The following is a 26472-nucleotide window of genomic DNA, read 5'->3' on the forward strand; positions in this document are numbered from 1 at the left end:
TCAGTTGTATATAAAATTGAACCTGCCCAAAAGCTGAGAGAGACTAGAAATGATGGGTCCTTACCCTGGGGCATCATCATACAAGTCAAACAATGGTGCAGCTACCAGCTTACAGTTTTTAGGGTCTGCAAACAAGACTTCTTCCTGAAGTTGAACCAAAAACAACTTACGTTCCTTAGGTTGTGTAATATGTGCATAAATGCATGGATATTTAGGAGGTTCAAAATTTGGCCTCTGCCAGTTACCAATGCAATCATCAATGACCTTGACAGCCCGGTATCACTGTCATTAAGCATTTTAGTCCTTTCGCTTCTTCTCCTGGGTTAAGTTCACCACTTAACTTGGTAACCTAAAGTTGTTCCCAGCTGTAGCAGTATGGATGGGCCAGCCAGTACTCATGCACCATCAGAACCCCTTTTATGACCCTCCTCTTTCTAATTTTATCAAATTCCTCACTCATGCAATGAAATCTAGCTGCAACAGAGCTGTCCTTATAGAGGGATTTTTTTATAACAAAAGTATAATCAGTAAGACGGTCCAGGTTGATGGCGCACTCCAGGGTAAGGGGCTTGGTCATCTGGATATACTTGTTGCCCAACTGGTTGACACCCCCACCTCCTCTGCCCCTTCCTCTCCGCTTGGGGCCGGCCAGTCTGCAATTACTGTAGCACCATGAACATGCTGGTAATTTCAGGCATTGGTGGTGAGCTGAAAGGGGGAGGCCCAGAAACTTTCCCTGTGCTGGCAGTGGTATTCTGTGTTCTGCTCAGCAGTAGCCACCATTAATATGAGAACATCAGTAATGTTTGATTATCATAGATGCTCATCAAATATCTATTGATTTATTGATGGACCTTTGTCTGACCCAGTAACCGAGGTCAGAATGTTGAATTAAATAGCTACTAAGTAGGCATGAGCAATACATTTTTTCTGATAATCTGAAAGTATTTTTTTTCCTGATAATCCTTCATTTTTTTCAGAGAAACAATGAAATCTCCATACTGTGGTATATGCTGTTTACACCCTTTGGCACTTAATGACATTCGTTTGTATTTTTTTTTTAATTATTTTATGTGGTTGTGTATATCTCGTGTCCCCAGGTGGATGGCAAACTCTGAGAAGGTGGGAAAGTTATATTTTTGGTAGTTCCTCTAACATCTAACATAATATTATAAATATATATTAAATTCAAATATTTGTAGAAATGAATGAATATACATCTAAAAGAAAATAATTTTATGTTGGAGTGGCTTATGATAAGAATTCCTCTTGATAGGAATAAGGATTTCAGTTTATTGAATATTTACTGTTAGGTATTCTGCAATGTGCTTTACTTATGAGGTCTTATAATTCTCTTAATGACATTATGAAGTAGCTGCCTTCATCCCTTACTTTACAGAGTGGAGCTCAGAAGAGTCTAGTGACTTTCTCAGGGTCACACTGTTAGGCATGTCAAAAGTGAGATTCAAAGACATCGGACAAGTATGCTATTTCTCTTCTCACATAAGAAGCAGGTGGGATTCTAAGTTCACATCCTCTATTTCCTATGTGGGGAATTCATAGGAAAGACCTCACTAGCATTAGACCTTAGCTGAAAAGATCAAAGAAAACTAGAACTCTCCTGGGAGATCCTTTGAAGAAATTTTATTTTCCTCAGTTTTTTTAATTTGGGTTACATATGACCAGTCCCCATGGGCTTTGGGTGTCTTTACAAAACCTTTGAAGCCAAGACACAGCTTCCAGATGGTATTACATTAACATTATAACAAAGTGGCCATATTTCATATTAGCTAGTGAGATCAGGTTGAGGCTCATGCTTTGAACTCTCCTTTTTCTAAAATCCTTTCCTGATTCTCTCCCTGCTTTGATCTCTTTCTCTCTAGCATGTTTTGGTATTTATTACGTATTTGACATAGACATACAGTAGTCTATGGCTACTCACAATGAGAACACAGATGCCAGCTTTGGTATCCTTTCTTCCTAAATCTAGGTTGGCCTTTATTCCTGTTCCATGCCCTGCATAAAATACATTGCCCTCCACCAAGATTTTGAGGAGTTCAAGGGTAGGTTATATTATCAAGGTCAGTGTCTAGCTCTAGCTTCTTGCCTTCTCTGAATTCCAGATTTTCCATCTTGTGTTTTCTCCCTGTTTATTTCCACTGTGGCCTCTATCCAAGCATGGATCTTAGTCCATTTTTCTCATTTCCACAAAAATAACAGTTTTTTTGTTTGTCTTTTGCATTTTTCAGACTTTACTGACAGTTTAGGGAGAAAAAGGGAGTCTATATCCTAGCAAAGCAAAATCTTAGAATCAAATATTAGGCTGTTTTTCATCACAAGTCCTTCTCACCCTTCTGTAAGTTGCTGGGACATTCTCTCTCTTCTTCCTTCTTTCTTCTCTCTACCCCTATCCCAACAAAATCTGGTATTTCCCTTCCCCCCCCCCATTTTCTTATGTAAAAAAAATCGGCTCCTGTCTGTCCATATTTCCAAATTCAGGTCTTGGCCCTTCTTTGTAAAGCCAAGCACTCTCTATAGAGCTTCTTAATTATCAGATTCTTTTGGAGAAAGTAGGGACTTCTATTTTCAGTTATTTATTTATTTATTTTTAGTTACTTATTAATACAAATACAAATTTTCACTCCCTATTTACAGGCAAATTTCCTTAAGTGTAAGGACAGAATTTTCCTTCTTTGCTACTCCTAGAGAAAATTTAGAAGTTAGTTTGTTTACTCGTGTTTGGCTGAATAGACAAGAGAAATAGGTATAGACATGAAGTGGGGAAGGAAACAGAAAGAGAAACAATATGGTCTCATCCCTTCACCTGTTACTTGGCTGAGCCTGGAGGCCCTATCCAATAGTGTCCTTCGCATTTGGGTGAGGGTTGACAGACAATAGCTTAATTCCTTTTCTGCTCAAAATGCTTCTTGCGGTCTACCTTTCCTGTTGGATTCCTATCTTTTCAGGTTAGTTTCTGTCATCTTTCCTGCTAAATGCTTTGCCTTTTAGATATGAATTTCTCTTCTTCTATGGGAAAGGGGAAATCTGAAGATCCAGAGTGGGAGGCCAGAGAATCATCTGAATCAAAGTGGACCACAAGTTAAGTTTTGAAGTCAGGATATGTAGCTGAGAATTTCAAAATGACATAAACAAGGAAATGGAAAGGGATAATCTGGGTGGAAGGGAGAGGTCGACATTATGAGCTCCAAGCAATTTTTAGAACAACTATTGTTTTTCATAGGTTTGTTTTGCTTTGTTTTTGGTTATGAGCAGAACAAAAGATATTTATGTTCTAGCTGAAAAGGTACAGGGTAGGATAGATATTGGTCACCCTTTCTTTTGAAGAATATAGATGAACAATGTTTATTAAAAACAAACTATGTCTTAGAAGTTATGTGAGATTTTTGCTCTTTTTAACTTTTTAACACAAAAAAATTATGCATACTTAACAAGTTTAAACAGATCATATAGATTATATGTGCACGCACATGCACACACACATTCACAACAGAAATATGAAGTATATGTGCTGCCAAAGCGAGCACAACAGAAATACGAAGTAAGAAGTTCTTTATCTAAGTACCCTTCTAGCCCAATCGGTTTCCCCTATGTAGAGCCTCCACTGTGAACAACAATGTCACTATTGCTAAGACTCAGAATATTCCATTTCTTTGATGCCTTCGAAGGGACACATTTTTCTTTTCTGATCACTAGAGGGGACTTGTCTTTTGTTCTTTCATAAAATAATCTCAAAGTTTCCTTTACTCATGACCTGTGTTTTCAGACAACAAATGTACTCAGATTCACATCTTTGGGCAGTCCTCAATATATGAAAAGTGTGCATGGTTTTCTGTGCTATTTTGTTTGTTGTGATACTGCAGGTTCTATATGGGTGGGACCAGGCTATTTCATGCTGTACTGTTCACAAAGGGAAATACTGGGGTCATGGGAAGTTGTTTTACAGGTCAGCCAAGCCATAGCATATAAGCACTACTCTACTGATGCCTTATTATGAGCTACTGACATAGAATAAAAGAAGTGATTCTCTTAATGAAGATGAAATGCATGGTTCATTGAAGGAAGCAGAAATGTCACTTGCTACTTTCAAAATTGGACCATTTGGTTGAACGTTTGTGTTGCTTTATTTGCTGCTTATCAAAAGATTTAGATGGGTCTTGCAAAATCCTTACTGAATTTGGGAGTGTAACCATAGAAAAAGAAAGTTAAAACAAACAAACAAAAAAACAAAATAAAACTTAAGAGACAAATTTATATCTAGAAGTCTTTGTGATTTCAAGAATGGTCAAGCAGGCAACATAGTTGGTGGGAGAACCAAGTAAACCTGGACTAAGAGACAAAGAAGAGTTGATGGCGCAGAACCCTAAGCCGTAAAGCTGTTACTCAATCTCTACAACCTTCATGTACTACTCCCTGCTTTCCTCTAAGTGGTTTGTTAATGCCTAACTGGGAAGCTTTGGATTTCGGTATTTCTTGTACACAATCAAGAAACTATGGATAAAATAATTGCGCTTTACCTCCATCCTTCCTAGAGACAAAAGAAATGGGCTTATATCATATGAGTGAATTAGGTTTACTAGGTACTAAGCTTCTTGAGATAAAGACTTGGGCTTTATTTATTCATTTTTTAAAATGCCCCTCACACTTAGCACAGTGATGGGCACCAGATAGACAGTAATATATATTTTGGGTTTGTTTTCATTTGCCATTGTTAAACATAAAGAAGATTGACTGACCATTTGATTAACATGGACTGAGAGCTACTGAAAAGTAGGCAGATTCACATTAATCTGAGATTGTTTAGGTGGGTGCTATATGAAGTCTGTGGAAAGAGCCAAGTGACCATTCAAACTCTCGTCTCATCTAAAGAGTCTACTAGCCAACCTAAATATTATGATAAACTGTGGAATAGGAGGAAACAATCATAAAATGACCCTTTTCCAATTGCTTCAGAGACAAGCAAAGTAACACTTTGTCACAGACCCATTTATTTTAATTGTTCTCTCCTAGGTAATATCAAAAAGTCAACATGGGTACAGGAAATAGAAAAACAACAACAACAACAACAACAACAACAACAACAATTTGTTCCTCATTAAATGTTAGAAAAGTCCAAGATAAACTTATTTAAAATTGATCTGATAAGCCCTGAGAACCATGATGCACTGATGTGTTTTCCTTAGCTAATGGTCTTCAGCTAATATTTATCCATTGCTTTGAGCAACCATTAATCTCTTATGTTGAGAAACTCCACAAAGGCAATTTCTAGGGCATTTAACCTTTCCATGTTTGCTGTCTCTTGAGTTTGGGTGACTCGGTTGTGGTGTATACTCAATTTCATTTAGTTTTCTTGAGTCCCGATTGCCAAGATAATAGCACCAACTCCATTTAAAATTAGTCTTTCTTCTTCCACAACACAGCGATATGTTTCTGAGGTATGATGAAGTTAAATTCATTTTGCCTTCCCATACTTACATTCTTACCCATTACTACCTTCTCTTCCCTGCAATGCATTCCCTGCTATTTTTCTCCTCTGTAATTTGACATCAGGAATGGCCACACAGGAAACAGCTGAGCAGCGTAAATGCCTTTCTAATGATCTCAAAGCTTCACCACAAGCTTAACAATATTAATGTCCTCGGTTCAATCTTTAGTGGTTTTATTTTTCTATTTATTTTTCTAGTTTGCTGTTGTTGAAAAATTCCCATAAGCTTAAATATGCAGCCAACTTAAGTTCACTTTTTAACCTAAGAATGTCAGTTCCACCCTTTCCCTCCTCCCTCTCCTCTTTTCTCTCTCCAGTTACCCTAGTCTGGGGCTGACAAGTAAAGCTCTTGAAAAAATGACCATGGTTCTGAACAAAGCCTGTTGTTGCAGGTAATTGTTGAAATATCAAGGGTATTGCATCCTCCATTACTTAAGCTCTCATTTGTGGTTTTCATGGTTTTGAGGAATGTTTATGGCTGACAGTCCTTTCTTTACAGCTCTATCCTTCAAGCTCCAGCTGATACTGCTGAGAACGACCGCTTGAGTGACTGATAAAATGTCAAGATGCCATTATTTCCAAGAGAGTGTTTGGGAGCAATAAGATCTGTTTCAATTTATCTCATCCACCTGAATTTAAGTCTTCACGTTTAACTTCGTTGGCTGTTACAACCAAATTGTCTCTGGGTTTTTGAGAGAACAGCCATCATGGAATGCAGAGAGGGTTATAATAATGGTCACGCCATGACATTTGTGTTGTATTTCACTGTGCACATTGGTGCAATATTTTGGACTTAATTAATACTCTCCAGGAACCTCAGTTTATGGATGGCAATAACCATATTTTAGATCATGTGAAATACTGCAACAAAAATTCAATTCATAAGGCAGATGGCAAAGCCTAGTTTGAAGAACAACAAAACAGGAAGATTTACAGTGAGTTTCAGAACTCTTCAACTGGAATCCAGCCGCTGCCAAAGCTCTGTTATTTCACTGGAGGGTAACAATCTGTGAGGGTCATTAGTGTCCTCATAAAAACTGAGATTAAAAAGTAGTCAAATGAAATGAATAAATAGTTGAGGCTTTTTCTGTGCAATAGAAGTGGAGTTGTTTAAAAAGCAAGCTTTCCAAATGTTTAAAAAAATCATTCCGTAGTCATTTGTTTTCAACCTGGAATTTACTAAAGTAATAATTTTTAATGGAATGAAAAGGATCTTGTTACATTCTCAAGTATGCAGTATATAAGAAAACATTTCATAAGCAGGCATCTTTTCTCTCTCTTTCAGAGCTAAGAACTCAATGTGGAAACAGTTATGATGGAGAAGAAAGGCTAATGAACAGAATGCCAATAACTCCACTGCCTAGTTGCCTTGGTGTTTCTGATTTTGGCACTGCCACAAGCACCATAAAAAATAAAGTATGGTTCGCATAGGTTTTAATCAGATGAAGCACAAAGTTCATAAATAGTTTAGATGCCTTTAAGTTTTCTGAGACTAGCGAGGGAAGGCTACTGAGGTGGAGATTTGACCACCCACAGACTCAGCAAGGACCGTGCCTCTGCCTAAGGGCTAAAGAATTTGGTACAGTGAAATAAATTTTTAAAAATTATTATAGTAAGTGAAAGCCAGGCAACATCACAGGGTTTTAATTATTTCAGAATGGACTTCTATGATTGCTTTTGTGTGTGTGTGTGCATGTATGGAATTTGCAGCAGTTATTCACATTAATATTTTTTCTATTCTAAAAATCATAATTCTGTTTAGAATGTTCAGATGTTATTCCTATAAATCTGCTGTTTGAGTGTCTGTACCCTAGGCCAGAGCTCCCCCTTGATGTGGACCTTGGCAACACTGAAATACTGTGAATGCTAAGACACTGATCCCACAGCCTTCTTGGGAGCCAAGCAGGCCTGAGGTGGCCCCAGATGGTTGCCTTTAGCTCCGATCGGCTTTTCCAGATAATCCCATCGTTTCATAAAAATGTATCCACTTTCTATGTTGTTATTACATATACATAGTTGCGAAGTGCTGCTCTAGACCTCAGTTTCCAATGAAATGAGGGGGGGATTGGACAAATTGATTCCCATGGTCCATTCCATCCCTATAATTCTGTGAGCATATATCAGCCTGCAGTTAAAATACCCAGAACTCCCTGTTCCTTTAGCCATAGTTCCCTCAGCCACAGAGGCTCATAAAAATTGAATTAAAAAACATGGAAAAATGTAGTAGAGTATATTTCATGTACTGGAAATCTACTACCTGATTTTTATTGGACTCTGTGCACAAGAGGCAATCCTTGTTTTTGTGGTAGCAAAGGAGCCCAAGGAACTATAACATGATCTATTATTTAAAAATACTGTTATATTAAAAGACCTGTGACATATTTCTGTGATCCATCCAGTCCTCTGCCTCTTCTATCTGATTTGTTGTTTTTGGCCATCCCCAGTGGTTAGCTAGATGAGCTCCCCAATTCTATGCAGAGAGGACCTGGAAGGAGAAAAATAAGTATTTGCCCATTTCATTCATCATCATGGGTGAGTGTGTGAGGAAAAAGAGGAAGACAATGGAACTGCTGACTCCTACATGGTCAATAGCAGTCTCTTTCTAAGAATCAAATTTAATTATTTGTTGAAAAGATGCAATAATTTTCTTCTAGATTCAGGGCAGTGAAGAAAATCTTTTTTGTTTTTATTTTACTTTTAGTTGCATTTCAGAATTCCATGTCAGGTTTGCAATCATCTTCTGACATCTTCAAGATCCTGCTTATTCCCTTGGAGAGACATCGCTCTTTATAGATCTCATAGACAAAGACAAAATAAAATGGTATCATTTTCACTCTACAAAACTTTAGCACACAATTACTTCTGAAGCCTTCCTTGACTTATTAGAATAAAGTTGGTAATTCATTCCTTCACATATAGCTCCAGCATTTTTCAATTACTCTGTGTTCCTTAGTATATCTTTTTCTAAGGTAAATGACATAATACTTATGGAAGAGCTTTGCAAAACATATGACATGTTAGAGACATAAGACTTCATTATTATTATCATTTAGTTAATTAGAATATAAATATAATAAAATAATATATTAATTTGTTCAATATTTTTTCCTCATTTTGCCATCATGCCTATTTCCTTTCTTTGTTATTTTGTAATTATTTTTTTAAACTTTTTTTCTTAAAGATTTTATTTATTTGAGAGGGAGAGCTAGCGTGTGCGCACACGCACAGACATGCACACACAAGCAGGGGAAGGGGCAGAGGGACAAGCAAATTCCCTGCCGTGCACGGAGTCTGCCTGCCTCTGGGCTTGATCCCAGGACCCTGAGATCATGACCTGAGCGGAAATCAAGAGTTGGCTGCTTAACCTGAGCCACCCAGGCGCCCCATTGTTTTTTAATTATTTCATGTGTCTTTGTTTAAAAATATAGAACAGGCAAGGGCAAGCTCAAGACTCTTATAAACTGCCTGGTCAAGTATTTCTGACTGTGTTCTCATTGTATGCACAAGAGAAGGAAGTGTTTTCACTGCCCTTCTAACCCACAATGATACATTTAATTGAGAAAACAAGATCAACGTATATGAAACCATCTTAGGAAAACATGAGAAATAATTGATAAAGTTCTAAAGTACCCTGAACATTTGGTACCATGGAAACTTGAGAAGACACGATGACTTAGAGATAGCTGTAAACTTGGGGGATGGATCAGGGGAGACCCCTCTGAAGTTGGTGCTGAGCTAGGCTTTAGTAGAGGAATAAGATACATATTTACAGATATGGGAAGCATGCATGTGGCAATTCTTTTCTTAAAAATACCATGACACATTGTTGCTACCCAAATGTCCACTCTTTACATAAGAAACATGTCTTCCCGGGATGCCTGGGTGGCTCAGTCGGTTAAGCATCTGCCTCTGGTTCAGGTCATGATCCCAGGGTCCTGGGATCCAGAGTTCCACATCGGAGCCTGCTTCTCCCTCTGCCTGCTCTGCCTGCCACTCCTCCTGCTTATGCATTCTCTCACTTTCTGACAAATAAATAAAATTAAATTAAAATTAAAAAAAAAAAGTCTTCCCAAATTGCTACACATTCATAAATTTTTTAGAAAGAATATTAATAACAGTAGTAGGGTATATATGAATCTACTGCCACCAGAACATGAATTAAGCATCAGTTAAAGTCAACAAATACTTTCAAGCACTCACTATATATAAGGGTCAGCACTACATGTTATGAGAAATATAAAGTTACAAATATAACAATAGAATGCTTGATCATTTTATTAAAGAGCTAATAATCTAAAAGGTTGGAAATATTATTTCAATAATAATGGAGAAAGTGAGGAATCAGTTAACCTGAATTTTATCTCAAAATTTTCCCTGATTTGTTGTTAGAACATGGGGAAAAGCTCTTATCTTTCTGAGGTTTTAGTTTTCCCTCTTACAAGTGCAGGAGTTGGGTTAGATTAATTTCCCTTCCCATCATCATGGCCACTGCTCTTGGGCAGTTTCTTGCCATCTTTGGGATGGACTATTACCATGGATGCCTAATTGAACTCCCTGTTCTCCAGACTTGCTCTCCTCTTCTCTACGTCCCATATACATGCCATGAAAATACATTATAGCTCTAATATGACCATGGCATTCTCCTTAACCACTCTTAAGGCTTTCTTTAGGGTCTCTGTGGGGCAAAATCCCAGTACTTTAGCATGGTACAGGAAGCTCCCTATAATCTCTGCCCTTCTTCAGTCTTCTAGTCCTCTAAAATTTCTGGTTTACATCTGGGTAATACTGAAATACTTAGAGTTTCCCAGAAGAGCCATTTTGCCTTTTACTTCTGGGAAATTTGTTTGTGCACGTGATCCCCTTTACAGGGAACATCCTTCCTTTTCTTTCCATGCTCGGCTCACTTATTTCCTAACTCCTTCCCTTCCTGCCATCCCTTCTCAGTGTTTCCGTGAAGATCGATAATCACTGAGCCTCATCTTGCCTATATCTGTCACCCCCTTCGGTCAGTAATTTCTTTCAGGTTGGGCACTGTATTGTATTCACTTTTTCTTGGTACATAGGAAGCACTCAATAAATATTCTGGAATGAATGAATCCATGAATGAAGAATGTGTATTCTATATGCTTTGATAGTAGAAAACTAACAGAATACAGGTATGGAAAAATTATTATGAGACTAGAATGAAGAGAGTGGTTTGTGTTGGGTAGAGGGATTGAATCGGTTAACTTCTGATGAGTGAGTGAGATTTTAAAAGGCATAAATAGGGAGGAATAGAATTCTAAGCAGTTGAGACAGAAAGGAGAGCAAGCTTATTTAAGGAATTTGACTTATTCTGAATCATTCCCAAACTCAGTGGTTTAAGAAATAATTTATTGTTTTCTATCATGGTTCTGTGGGTTAACCAGGCTCTCCAAAGGAGTTTTCTCTGGGGTATCTAAAGCAGTTGTCTTTAGAGAATAGCTGGGGCCAGATCATCTGAAGGCTCAACTGAACTGGAGGTTCAAATGGGTGGCATTTCACTCACATGTGTGGAGCCTCAATACCTTTCAAGTGCCTATCTATCAGAGTAGCATAGACTTCTTACACAGGCTTTAAAAGGCAAGAGTTGGAAGATGACAGTTCAGTTAAGGATTATGCCAGGAGGGGTCACAACATCACTTTGTCCTATTTGATCAATCCAAATTGCCATAGGGTCCAACCAGATTCAAGGGGGTGGAGAAATAGACTCCATCTCTCACTGGGGAGGGGCAAGATCACGATGCAGAAGAAAACTTGAGATAGGAGATATTGCTGCAGCCCTCTTTGAAAACACACTCTACCAGAGGCCTTTTTTTCTGAGAATAGTAAGGGGTATGCATAGGTCACAGAAAGGGAAATATGGGCTCTTGCACAGGAAGAAAAGTTAGCCTGACCCCAGAGAGCTTTGCATGCACAGTCTCATTAAAGTTTTAATAAAAGATGTGCCCGTTCTGTCAGTAGGCAGTTCATGGGGTTTTTCATTCTGCTGGAGTAGTTTCTCTCTTTCAACCCTCTTGAAACTTTTTGTTTTAATATGGGTTTGTTCTACATTGAAATATTTTGCTGAAATTTTGTACCTTATGATAGGATATCAAGATGTCTCTTTATTTTTTATTTTTAACACAGTCATTCATCTTGAGACAAATGGAAGCTGAGCAAACTTATCAAATAGGAATATCTTCTGTATATTTGATAGGTTTCAGTGAAGTTTAGTACACATGTAGGGGTTGTAGAAATAACAGATTGCATTGGGGGATGGCTACAGTTCACTGAACTGCTAGGGTAGCCGTCTCTGAATACCTTCCAAAAAATTGCTTGCAGTAATTGATGCCCTGGGAGAAGCTAATGTATTGGCAGAGGGAATAGGAATTTAAGAAAACTATGTAGTGATTTCGTTGATGACATAGCCAGACTATATAAATTTAGACACAACTGCCATTTTAGTGAAAACAGGTTTTGTTTTTTTTTTCCCCCCTGCCAAAGTTTCTAAATAATTATAACTCTACTTCAGGGTACTTAGATAGGTATAGCTTCTGGGTCCAAGAAATCTTAGGAAGATTTTCAAAAAGCCAGAGCACTGTAAGTAACAGCCCATCTGTCCCCTAATTTTAGAGTACTTTTTAAAAAAGAAACATCTCTTTCAGTTTTATGACCACCTCTAAACTGTAATGCCAATGATTCAGCAGGCTACCCTGGTAGATGATAAACAAATGTTACCTGCTAATTTCCTGTTCTATTGCCTAATGTATCCACACAAGTAATGGTAGTACCACAGAAAATGGTATCCCTATGTTGAACTTTAGTGCTGTGTCAATGAGCACACTGAGAGACTTTCTAGGAAACAGTCCTATGAAAATCATTAATGCTTTCATAATGTGAATTTTTTAAAGATGTTCACTGCATGAGAGTGTTTTTCTGTGAGGACTCTGCTCTTAGAAGAATCAATTTCTCCTGTGTACCTGGCTTGGATTTTATCTTCCAAACATTAAGTGATGTGACTGTTAGCTTCCCTTTTTTGTTGTAGTTCTCTTGGAAGCTTGGAGACAAATTTGTGTTCCATTTCCAGTAAATGCACTGTATTATACTATGTACGCTTTTGAATTCTACTTTAAATCCTTCTAGGGACAACCAGGTACAAAACAAATAATCAATCACATAGTGAATTTATCTCAAGTTGATTGATCCAGGATTCATTTGCCATAACACTTGTTTAACCCTACCTGTGGACGTCAACCTCACAGAGTTCTTGGAAGTCAGGAAGTTGCAATCCCCCTCTTTGATTCATGCAAGTTCATTCATCTTTAAAGTGAGGCAAAATAGAAATGTGTGGTTAGCCTTCACCCTAAATAATGTGTGGTGATGGTGATGGGTTAGGAAACAGCCCAATTGTTTGAAAAATTGTGTGGGAATGTAATTAGAGTTTCTGGCTTCTACACATGGGTACTTTACTTCCAAATTGACTTCAGTTGGTAAATATTATAGAAAGCTGAATTCTAGCAGGGGCTCTGAATTACTTTTCTGTTCACTGACAGAATGTCTACACTAACCCCACATTTTTTATGGATTGTTTCACATATCTCCCCTGCTGAGTCTCTCAGGGAAATCTGTGAGATGTGAGGCCAAGAATGGTGTCCTCTGCTAAATATGTGCCAAATGAAGGTGGAGAGTTTTGATGGCACATATATTTGCTCCATTGACTGATATAAGTGAGGAAAAAGTCTAGATTAAAGAGAACAGACCCTCTGAATAAAATACCCAAACTTGGATACCAAAACATAGTACTCATTCCAGAGTGTTCATGTCTTTATTTGTAAAATGTATAAAGTATTCCCGTTGTTTAGCCTATGGTTTTATGCACATTGTAAAAACAACAAATAACAATTTATGATGGAAATAAAGCATGTTTGTGGTTCACTACCACCCAAACAGCGATGACACTGACTCTCAATCTCTTTGACTTTGGATTCGGAACACAGTGAAAAATACTACCCAGCTGTCTGTCAGAAATAAATTTCTGGATTAAATCAACAGGGCTTCAACTCAATCCGGATAAAATTGTGGCAATGTTGACAGCATAAGGGCATGACTCTGAGGAACTCATCTGAAATGATTCCTTATCAGAGACTCATGCAGGAACATCTCGGAGAATCAAGTAAATGCAAGTGAGCCTGGGTTAGTTTTCTGGATAAGCAAGTGAATACACTCCGCTCTCCACCTTAAACCTGTGTTCCATAATAGGGAACATGCACAGTTTCTCTGTGGAAATCCCTTGTGTGTGGGACATGAGTAGAACTTTGAATCAGTTAATTACTCAAACAATGACTAAGCTGTAAGTGCCTATCAGGACATAATAGACATCTCAGTGGCAGATACAAACATGTATAAGACACTATTCTTCCCTTTGACCTGTTTAACATCTACTTGGGAAGATGAGCTATGGGCATAAGATAGAAGCAAATTAAAACAGTATTGGGAGGAAGTCTCATGGAAGTTTATAAACAGGAGAGGAAAAACCTGGTAAGGCAATGAGCTATGCCTCACAGAAGAGAAAGTGGATTTTTTTCTACACCCCTGCCATCTCGCCCTTGCTTCACTGATGCTGAGGGATTACTTACCTCTGAACTTCTTGTGAAATAAGCACTAAATAGTACCCTTAAAATTTGAGTCACTTTTAGTTGGGTAGTCTGATATTTGCAGATGAAAGTGTCCTGCCATGAAAATCAGCTATTCTAGATTTAATTTCATGAGCGTTCTGATGTACTCTGGCTTGTGTAGAATCATATAAAACATTCCCTTGGGATGTTGCCATTTTTCAAATACTTTGTTCTTTGACCCAGTTAGAGCATATATTTACTAATTCATAAAATACACTTTTATTGAATTATCTTCTGTGAGATAGGCCCCATGCTGGGCACTGGAAATTTAAAGATTAATGAGATGTCCTTCCCTTCACAGAGCTCACAAGCTACTAGGTGGGGGGTGGGGTGAGAGGAGACACAGAAAAAACTAATTTTAGTGAATTGTGCTAAGTTCTGATATAAATATAAGATGCTCTGAGGAATGAAAGAGAAAGAAGTGGAATGTAAGGGAAATAGTGGGAATGGCTTCCTAAGAGAAAGTTTCTCCAGGGTATCTTAGGAAGTCTTTTTAATGATGGGAATTGTAGACACCATGGCAGGATGGAGCCATGATTTGACAGCATCTTTTTCTCTGTTCTACAAATAATGCTTTGTGCAGGGCATATGGAAACATTTTCCCTCAACAAAGAGAGAAAGAACTCTCAGAGATGAGGAGAGCCCTGAATACAAAGTTATGAGCTACAAGGATTTGGTCCCATCTCTGCCATTCACTTACTCTGTAATGGTGGTGGTTACTTCTGTTCTTAGGTTCTTCTTCCCTCACTTCTAAAGGGAAGACCATTAAGCCAGCACTCAGGTGCAGGTGTGAGGCTGGCCTGAAGAAAAGGAGGGGATGCCAAAAAGGGTGTTCCTAGTGACAGAAAGAGGTTCAACTGGGTGTGAGTATGAGCAGGAAAATTGCAAGGAGAAGAAATAAGCCAACTAAAATAATAATAGAAAAGGCCAACAGAGTTTGTCACATGCCAGGTATTTATCTAAACTCTTTACTTATATTAACAAATTTTGTCTTCACAATAATCTTTTGTGGTAGATGCTATTCATATCTCAGATGAGAAACTGAGACCCAGGGATATTAAATATCTTACTCCAAGTCACACAGTAAGTATTGTAACTTAAGCATATGGGCTGCATTGTAACCTTTTTTTTTTTTTTTTAAAGATTTTATTTATTCATTTGAGACACAGAGATAGAGAGAGAGAGAGAGCATGAGCAGGGGGAGAGGCAGAGGGAGAGGAAGAAGCAGGCTTCCCGCTGAGCAGGGAGCCCGATGTGGGGCTCGATCCCAGGACCCTGGGATCATGACCTGAGCTGAAGGCAGATGCTTAACGACTGAGGCACCCCATAACCTAAGTATTTGTAAACTTTTCTGCACCATGAGCCCTGGTTGACTAATACCATGAAGGAAGTAAGACTGTGAATGAGCTAGAATATAAAACCCCATTGCAAAATTAAGGATACCAGAGTGAGGCAGACACTGTTGTGATGTTCTTGAGCATCTAGCTTCATTTGTAATCTGTAAGCAATCTGAAGATCAAGATAAAGTAACTACATAGAACTGTAACACGCTTAGGCTGATGAAAATAATTTGGCTACAGGAAGAAAGTTATGACTGCATTTTGTATCTCATTCTACTCTATCTTCTAAGGGTTAAGGGTGGAATGAAGGAAATAGTCCAGGTGAAGGAAGAGGGTAACCCGAATTAAGGCATCAGCAGTGGGGATAGAAGTGGATGGGTTTGAGTTACAGAGGAAGGAAAAGCAACAGGATTTAGTGATTAGTGAGGTGGGAGGAGGGTAAAAGGAGAAAAAGAAGAAAGAATTGGGGATCACTACCAGGTTTCTGCTTCAGGTAAGTGGATAGATGGTCTTATGTTTCACAGAGATAAGCACAAAAGAGGTATATTTTTGGGGAAGTGGAATAATGAGTTCATTTTCTGACATGTTGAATTTGAGGTACCTCTAGGATGTTCAAATGGAAGTGTTCACCATATGATTCCGGAGCTCAGGAGAGCTGAGCTGAGCTGGAGATTGTGAAAATCATAAGCACACAGGAACTTCTGGAGTCATGGAAATAGATTAATTTTCTCAGGTAGACAAAGTAAAATGAGAAGGGAAATGAAAACAGAACCCAAATATTTAAGCAAAAGAATTTAAGTCCTTGAAGAAATGGCTAGAGAGGTAGAAGAAAAACCAAAGAATGAGGTTTCCAAGAAGCCAAGGAAAGTGAGCACAAGTGTTTCAGTGGAGGAGTGGGAACAATGTCTGTCGCTGCAGAGAGGGCAAATACTTACTATCGACTGAGTAAAATGTCCACTGGATTTAGCTGCAGAGTCCACTGCTGACCTTTGGGCTAACAGATTAACTGGAGCAGTGGGGTAAGAAGAGGCTGGAAGTTGAGAGGAAGTGAAGACAATGGTTGTGGATAACACTTCAAGGTACTGAGTGGTGAAATAAGACAGGGAGGTAACTAGATGAAACAGACTTGGGCATATTTAATGCTGATTAGAAGAGCCAGTAGCAAGGGAACTTTTAAGGATAGAGAACACAGGGGAGTATTCTGAATAATGAGAAAACAGTTGTGAAATAAATAACATTGACAAGTAAAAAACAAGTTATTTTTATATATGCCTCTGTATCCAGACATCAACACCCAGGGAGACTTCTGTCCTGGACTGCTTCCCTGGGTGCCCCAGAAGGACTTGTAGTAATGGTACATCAGCATGCTTTAGGGAACACAGTTTCTCTCTCTGAAGAATATCAGAAAACCAGCCCCCCAATATATTTATGGTCTTCTCTGTGGAAGTGAAGGGGGTTGGGAGAAACCTTCCAGCACATTCTACAAAGATGAGTGCAGGTAAGAAAGAAATCAATATGAGCAGGGGTGCCTGGGTGGCTCAGTCGGTTAAGCGTCTGACTTCCGCTCAGGATGTGATCTAGGGATCCTGGGATCCAGCCCCATGTTGGGCTCCCTGCTCAGTGGGGAGTCTGCTTCTCCCTCTCCTTCTGCCCCTCCCCACAACTTGTGCTTTCTCTGTCTCTCTCTGACTCTCTCAAATGAATAAATAAGAATCTTAAAAAAATAAATCGATATAAGCAAAGCTGGTTTATTAGAAATGCTGACTAAAACAATAAACAAAGAAAGGGGATGTGTAAAACTATCAAGTTTAATGAGTCTGGTCAGGCAAACCTTGGGTCTGTGAGGTAAAGCGTAAATTGTGTTTCTTTGGCAACACAAAGATAGTCCAGTGGGCTGTGATGTAAAGATGGCTTGGGGGGAAAACAAACAAAAGAAAAACAACAACAACAAAAAGTCCCACAGGCCCTGGGATGGAACACCAACTCCTGAGCAGCTGTAATATCTCTATTTTTAAGAGAAGAGTGCTAATCTACTCCTTTTCCCTCATTTATTCATTCAAGCTAACATTTAATTTGGCCCCTGTCTGCATTGTGTTGGGTTCTAAGGACTCAAAAATTAATATAGCCCCATTCTTATTTTCATGGTGTCACAGTTTCTGGGGAAAGTCAGAACTAAAGATAGTCCCTTTGCAATGTGGTAACTGCTGTCTGTAAAAAAGATTTGCAGAAGGAACCATGGGTGCCTAATCATTCCTGGGCTAAGGAAAAAATTCGATGGGAGGCAAAAGATCTTCCCCTTATTTTGAAACCATAGAAATAAATGAGTCTATTTCAGTCATGCTTTTTCATAAAGGCGCTTTTCCCATACTTAAAAACACCTATATATTTTTTACCTCCATGAGGAACTCCATTTATACTTGCTAAGCATGTTGGCATGAATGTGTTTATCAAAGGATCACCGAAATCCATAGCTGGATGAGACCTGAGCAGTCATTCTAACCTCTGTACTGTTAATTGAAAAGAGTCTGTCATTATTCAAACTGTTATCAACCATATACATCAGCCCTTACCAACCTACTCTAAAATGGTTATTTCACTTATTGTGTAGTATTTTCTACTTATACACATATGTATTTGTATGGTTACTGAAGTAAAAATACAATAAAATATTTTTCTACTATTATTTAACATTGAATTAGATTTTTTCCATATTATTATGGTTTGCGTAATTTTCACTAGAATGGCTGCCTGATAGTCTATTGTCTTGATCTACCTTAAGTTACTAAAAAATTCCACCACTTTATAGGTAGAGAAACTGAGGCCTGTTAAGGTGCTTCATGCTTTGGGTCTCTGTGAGTACTTTTTTCACACCATGTTGTCACTTTCATATAGAAGATGAGAGTTTTAGCTGATTCAAAATTATTGGCAAAAAATCCTGTGAGGTTGGTTTTCTTAATGCTGGTGTATCACTTGGTATTTGTAAAAGATCAAATCATAATGAAAATCAGGTATCTGCTGAAAATTGAGGAGACTGGTCAACAGACAAGGGAATATGGGTCACTTTTTCCTCTGATCCAACAGTAGCTTCTTCTGCCATGTTGGACAGATTCCATAGAGATCCTGTATTCTCATATATGCATGTTAATGGACAACAGGAGCTTGCCTCATGCCTCAAGTACTTAAAGCAGTAGCAGGTTTCTAAAGAGCTGGGATAAATAGGGGTAAGACTGAAAGAGGTGGAAACTAGTAGAATAGGTCGCCCATGAGAAGCTGTTTTAGGAGGTCATGTCATGGAGGAAGAGAACACTACTATGGGGGAAAGGAGGGTGTTGGAAAGGTATGGAGTTACTTATAGGAGGCCCCAATCTGACCCCCAGCTACTAAAATGTTGGTACTGGAAGGGACATTAGAGACCATTTTCAATTCATCAAATGTCTAATTTGATGACAGGGGGTGAATTAAAACTCAGATATCATAATATCAAGTCCAGTGCATTGTCCATGTCCATCAAAGGATGAATAATACCAGTGACAAACTTTTCCTCCTTTAATTACTAAGGACTTTTGAAATACGTGTTTTGAAGTGTCGACTAGTTAAATAGTCTAGTAGTATCCTCATTCAGTAACACCTCTCTAAATCTTACTTCTGAAAATGCTGAGCTAATTGGGTCAGGTTTGAAGGAACATGCAGATAAAAGTTGGAAGCAGGAGGAAAAGGAGTGGGAAAAGTTCCCCTTCTACCAACCCAAAGGATGTGTGCAAGTAAAACAACAGAATAATAGAACTGCACTTTAGAATTACTATCAGAAAGCATGTTATTTAACATTTTTATTTTATAGATTGAAAAACTGAATCTTAGACTTGTTCGGGTTTCAAGAACTTATCAACAGCAACATAAATCCATGCTTTCTTTTGACTCCAATCTAGTGCTTTTTGTCAACTAATGAAATAATTATTGTTACTACTGTTGCCATGAAGTAGGATGAATATCACTGTGCCCAAAAGTAGGAAACATTACTATCTTTATGACTTTACCAATTTGGATTGCATTGGGAGAAATACAAAATAGACTCCAGAGCTTGATCCTGCATTCAGCTGGTAAGTCTGAGAGAAGTTCACAGAAGGCTGATTTGGAAGAAGTGGACCTTGAGGAGGTGGGACCTGAGCTAACCCCTAAAGGACAGGATTTGAACTGGCAGGTGGTAGTTGAGGGCGAGTGCATTTCAGGCACTACATATCAGCATTGCCACAGGAAGAACCGGTGACTACAGAGAACATTCATTGCATTCTTTACAATAGTTTTAATATTCTCATTTTAATCCATGTGAATAACTTTGGGCAAGTTACTTAGCCACTCTTGTCCTCTTTTTCTTTAGCAGCAAGGAGGGAATAACAAAGCAGGGCTGCATTACAGGGAAACCAGGAGGCATCGTGAATATGAAGCATTATAAAGGGTTTTATTCACATAAAGGGGAAGGAGAATATGCTCCACAAAATTCTACAGCCAGAATTTCAAAGCATCATTGTTGCCTAATGATGGTTTTAGCTTTGCCCTCAGTGAATATATAGTTGGAGTTTTGCAACTGAAAAATATCTTTGTTATGTTTTGCCTGGATCAAAGCACACATAAAGCCTGATCGAATGGAAAAAAAGGCACAAGATACAGGCGAGCGCCTCAGCATGACAAAGAGCGGCCCTCAGGTTTTTGCTAATGCCCTACCCGGTTAAAACGTTCTGAAACCTTTGTAAGCAAAGACTGAAAATCCAACAAAATTACCATATATGTATGTATCTTATCCAAAATACGTGCTCATGCATTACTGGAGATCAGAGTTACCACAGATAGAAAGACCTGAACTGTTCTTTCCAACAGGGTGTGAGGCCATGCCCCCAAAGAAATATTTGTTAGAAGAAAAGTGAAACTAGAAAAACTCAGAAGATTGTACAAGAGGGTGAAGATAAGGAAACTGGTTTAAATAAAAATGAGTCAGTGTAACAAAATCCAGATTTTTCAGTTTTAGGTACACAGTGGACTCCTTCAGATAAGGAAGTTTTATAAACAGAAGTATCTTATGAGTAATTTATCAATTGTTTGCCTATAAATGAGATTTTTAAATGAGAACCAGAGAAATTTTTCTTAGAATGAGTGAGATTGGTGTTTCTGTTAACACTGGGTCCAGGGACAGCTTGTTCTCCAAAGCTGTAGTTTCTAATGGCACCCATGCACATTAAAATTATTTTTTATCATGATTTGAGACAGAATTGAAAGCAGAAGCTGTTACCATTCGTTCTGTAAATTCCAACCAAACCTGGCAGAATCATATTGTGATGCACATTTCTAGCATTATTGGCATCTTATCTTCTTTACAGAACTAATTAATGTCTGGTTCTTATCTTTGTCTTCCCAACTCTTCTCTTTACCTTTTTCAACAATTCTATTAAGATCTTCTAGTGTCATCACATTTCTTTTTTTCCTGCTTAAAGGACAATGCTTTGGGGTCCTGAGGTCCCTTTGCTACATATGAGCTATGTATAATAGGACAGATGGAAAAGTAGGAAATTCAGTTTAGAAAAGATACATGGTTCTTGAACTAAAAACAAAAAATGAAACAAAACCCACCTAATTTGATTGTCTATCTTTTTTCCCACTGCAATGACTATTTATATAGTAAAATTCAACTGTATTGTAAGCTGAGGAAAATTTTCTTATGCTTTCATTTTATTTCTATCCCACACCTCAATATTTAGGATAAAGTCTTATCCTTAGAAAATGCTCAATAAATATAAATTGATTGAATGATTATTTACTTACCAATTGACTGGTTTGTCAATATGCCATTGATATTGTTTGACTTCTCAGAATATTCAGGGGTTTTCAGTGGAGACACGGGAGGGAGGCCTTTATGGACCATGCCATATTTGTCTTCATCTCCTTTACACTGGTTAACCTCATGCTCTGCTCAGTGCTTCCTGTAGGTAGATGCTCCATTTCTGTTTATTGAATAAAAAATAGTTTCTGTTGTTGAGCAATAGCTCCTCAATTAAGTTCTGTTATGAGCATTTGTACCACCAGATTAGATTTAAAAACAACACCAAATTGTTGCTATATGACCTGGCCTTTCAGTATTGAGAATCTAATATAATAATAGAAGGTTATTTCCTTCAGGGTGTATTATCTCTCTACCAGATGCTCATTGTTGCATGCATGACAAGCTCCTTAGAGCGAAAAGGTTCTCCATGTGGATGGAGGAAAAAAATGAAAACCACTTACCTGGTCAACATTATTTCATAGGGTGCTGAGGAATAAATCAGGCTTGGCATGACCTTCATTGAAATTTCAGATTTATTTACAGAGGTTTGTGCTGATCGCTTTATCTACTAGAGGCTCGGTTTCCCCTTGGTGACTCATAAGTAATGTGGTCCATGCAAACCCGTGTAAATAGAGCTAATATTTCAAGGGAGGTCATGCTATATACTCTTCCCCTGAGAACAGATGATGGCTGACTGCTGGGCTGATGTGAAATTTATCTTTATGAAGGAGAAGAGGGAGTATGTGGCCTAGAGGGCAGTATCCAGGGTTTGTGAATCCTAAGAGGGGCTGAGATACACTGGGTCCAAGTGTTTGTGTTGTGTGCTTCTACTGATGGGCAAAGATTAACAAAGGAAAACAAAATAACTCACTCAAGTCAAGTCTTCATTGATTTTTCTCACTTTATTTGTATACATTTTTCCCTTTGACCCACTAAATCCAATGGTCTCCAAAGAAGAGTTTGGACCCACCAGTAAATAGATCTGTGAGCTGGTTGCCTCTATCAATTCCATTTTTTTACTTCATTCTGCTTTCAATGTCTCACTGCGTCTCTCTTTCTCTGCCTTCTAATGTATTTTGCTGGGATTTGTTGCACATAGTAGCTCCTTTTCCCCACTTCTACTTAGGTCTCTACAATCAGCAGCCTCCTAATTTACTACTCAGACACTTTGCCATACATATGGAGAGATACTCACCCATCTATTTGCATCTACAAGGTGAATGTAAGTCTTTTGGAAAATGAAGGCAAGCTTCTCTTTGTAAAAGGTTTATGTAAAATATAAAATCCCATGCTCTAGGATTTCTTGCTTTATATGATTGTATTAAACTTTACAAATGTTATTGATTAAGATGTCTAGGAGGAAGTCAGGTAATTGTATTAGAATTAATGAAGAAATACATATTAAGGGCACTCTATGACCTGAGTATGTTGCTGCTTGCCATGTGAGATAAGTTTCTCGTGTAGCTTGCCATGTGTTTGGGGAAACAAGACTAACACTCAGGAAAAAAAAAAGTACTGAAAAACACAGGACTGTATAGAATTTCCTGTGTGGTATGGACTTAAGTGACATTCTAAATACATATGTGGTCATACCACTCTCTTTAAAATAATCCCAAGGGATAAAGTCCAGACCCCCTTACAGTTGTTGGATTCATAAGAGCTTTGCAACCTGGCTCCAGCTCACCCAACCATGTCTCCATGCTAAGAGACTCTGTGTTCCAGTTTCACTAAACACATCTAAACCACTATTATATTTATTCAGGGATGAAGAAGCTAAAGATAAATAACTTATATAAGATCATAAGGCATATTAGTTATAGTTACTTGACATGTAAGGTCCTTTCCAAATGTATTATCTTATTACCTTTATCTTCCTTCAGCTTGGAATGTCTTCCACCCCACTCTCTGACTGGCAAATATTAGTGTCTCAAATCATCCCACAGCTGAATGAATTATTTCTTCTCCTGAGCTCATATAGCACTTGCTTCTACTTCACTGCCTTTTAAGTCATCTCTTTAACATTCTCCCCCACTAGACCATGAGCTTTTTGAGGGCAAATACTGTGTTTTATTCACTGTGGATTCCCCAGTGCCTAGCACCAGAATGTTTTATGGGTGTTTTAAGGGTGAGTAAATTCTCAGAAAGTGGCAGCATGATCTCCTAAATGAGTAGGGAATGCAGCCACCTCATGAGATCTGAGAGCTACCAAATAGAACTTTCACATTAAAATATCCCCACCTCATCCTGCCTCTGTAGCAAGAGAATCCATGCATAACCCTTGGGGCTAAGGTTGCTGTGGTTCTGATCCAGTGACCTAGGGCAAATTACCCTTACTTTTATCATAGTATTTTGTATTGCCATTATCTGCATCATTTTCAACAACAGCAGCGACAAGGCACATGTCTATGGGGCCCTGTGCCAGGTATTGTGGATACAGACAGTCATAAAACCCGTCTTTGCCCTGGAGAATCTAATATAATAGTAGAAAACAGAAACAAATGTTATAAATAGCACAGACCTTTCCGTGTAACACAGCTATCTCAGAACACTTTATTTATTTATTTATTTATTTGACAGAGAGAGAGAACACAAGCAGGGGGAGTGGGAGAGGGAGAACCAGGCTTCCCGAGGAGCAGGAAGCCCGATGCAGGGCTCGATCCCAGGACCCTGGGATCATGACCTGAGCCGAAGGCAGACGCTTAACCGACTGAGCCACCCAGGTGCCCCATCTTGGAACACTTTAAAAATGAGGAGTGCTTTGGCTAAAAGGTGCTACATCTGCTTTCTGCAGGTTTATAATGTACAGTAACAGGATAGAAGCTTTCTGAAGTGTTGTGATAAAAATATGTTTAATCTTTTTTAATATCTCTGTAATATCTCTTTTGATTGAGATATAATTACATACAGCAACATATACAGTTTTCTGGTACAGAATTTAAATTTTGACCAATGGATACACCCTTGTAACCAAAACCCTAAAGAAGACCTAGAATATTTCTATCACTCTAGAAAGCTTTTTCATGATCCTTGCCAGTCAATCCTCTCCCCCCTAACCTGCCCCACCCCTAGGCAACCACTATCCTGATATCTACCCCTATGCATAGAGTGGATTTGCTTGTTCTTCACACTTACTAGGCAATCCTTTTTTTAAATGTAATATTTATTAATAGTACACATTTAGGGGTGCCTGGGTGGCTCAGTCATTAAGCATCTGCCTTCGACTCAGGTCATGATCCCAGGGTCCTGGAATTGAGCCCCGCATCGGGCTCCCTGCTCCACGGGAAGCCTGCTTCTCCCTCTCCCACTCCCCCTGCTTGTGTTCCTTCTCTCGCTGTGTCTCTGTCAAATAAATAAAATCTTAAAAAAAAATATTACACATTTATCACATTGTGAAATATACTTTGAAAATGCTAGGTCATCATTTTTTAGCTTTTAATGAATTTTCATATTCATTACCTGATTTAAAATAATAATATAAGGATACTGTAGGCGCCAAATGAGTGATTCATTCAGTGGTTGCTATAGGAGTTGAGATGAAAATCACTTAGGGTTTGTTTGAATTGGGACAGCTTCCCAGTGATTAAGAGCCAAACTTTAGCTGGACCTTCCCTACAGTAGGATGTAGAGAAGTGGAGAGAAGAGGGGAGGAAGTTCCTGGACATAGGAACAGGGTGGGCATAGACTTAACAAGGGCCATGTATGTTTTGTATTAGAAGAGCAACAAGGAGAATTAAGCTCTGGGAATAATGCTGCAATTCACACACCCTAGATCCTGTTCCCCAGCCCTGAGGGTGCTTTGTTACCTGCAGTGGAAGGCACTGTCGCGGGACCTGGGTAAGGTTGGCTCCCTGCACGGTCTTATCAGAGGGGTTTTCTTAGCAGTGCTGACGTTACCGTAACCTCTTCTTAGGGACTGAGCTCACCTTGGATTTGAGTTCTGTTTTTCTTCTCATGCTCAGGGACAATATACAGCTATTGCTGGAAGAATCTGTGAGAGAATGGGACAGCGGACTTACACAGGAGCCGGACCCCGGCGGGTTAGAGGGCTCCTCGCCGGCTCCCTGACCTCAGAAGTTGCAATCTGCCTGTCCGCCCTCGGTGAGAGCCATCTTCCAGCGCGCAGGCGTGAGCGGGCACTTGGTGCTGAGACCCTCTGGGCGCATGCGCCTTGGTGCCCACTTCCGGCCTTCTGGGCGCCCTCCAGGCTCCGCGAGGAGTAAATGCTTTCTTCCGCGGGTCCTCCACCAGCGAGCCTCCCGGGTGAGTTCCCTGCTCCTGAAACCACCTTCTTCAGGCCTGCGGGGCCGGCCCTCTCTCCAGTCCGTCCTGGCCCTCCGTGAACTAGGCCAATTTGGAGCTGCACCCTGGAACTCCTGAGGTGGTGAACCATCAGCTATCAACAAAATTTTCCTCATGTTCATTGCGCTTTTAGTAAATTTTATATAAGGACAGAAGCTGCTCCCAGCTTGTGCTTAAATTTTATCATAGGGGAAATGTTTGTAAAGGTTTCTTGTGTCTTAGAAATCTTAGGAGTCCAGATTTGCCCAGGGCGGTTTCTTTTCAGACCACTGTCTTCACTAGTCATAGGGCTGTCCTCCCAGGGGTGTGCGCATCTCCCAGCTCTGGGCTGCCCCTTGCTCAGACCTCCTTTGTTCTTCAGAGGAGGGAGATGTCAGGCAGGGTAAAGAACTGTGGACTGAGAAACTGCGCATCTCCACAGGTAGCTTTCTTGGCCCATACCGCCTGCTTCTCAGGGAATTCCTCTCCAAACAGGTAGGTGGGACTTTTGGTAAGTAATTTATCCAGTGGGATCACACCATTTATGCTGAATCACTGACTCTGACAGTTTTTGGACAGGGCCTCATATTTGTTTTCCGTTATTAAAACTGGTAGTAAGAAAAACAGAAGAAAACATACAGACACTACAATGTGGTCAACATTGCATGAAAGAGGTGCTGTGTTAAATAGCAGGAAAGAGGAAAATGGATACAATGTAGAGTTAGTTTTTGACAGAATAAAAACTAGTTGCATTTGGCAGTTTTCTGCCATCCACACACATTCCATCCACCTGAGCCTTTGTGCCCTTTTATTACCTCCCGAAGTTGTCTGCATCCACACTGCCCCATCCTGTGGTGAGAGCAGCAG

At 39.1% G+C, this 26472-nt stretch overlaps 1 pseudogene; it reads right to left on the minus strand.

The window, feature by feature from the left end:
• LOC118536239 (cleavage and polyadenylation specificity factor subunit 5 pseudogene) lies at positions 1–25748 on the minus strand (annotated as a pseudogene).
• Between the last annotated feature and the right edge of the window lie 724 nt (positions 25749–26472).

Source organism: Halichoerus grypus, chromosome 13, assembly GCF_964656455.1.
Source record: "Halichoerus grypus chromosome 13, mHalGry1.hap1.1, whole genome shotgun sequence".
Taxonomy (NCBI): Eukaryota; Metazoa; Chordata; class Mammalia; order Carnivora; family Phocidae; genus Halichoerus; species Halichoerus grypus.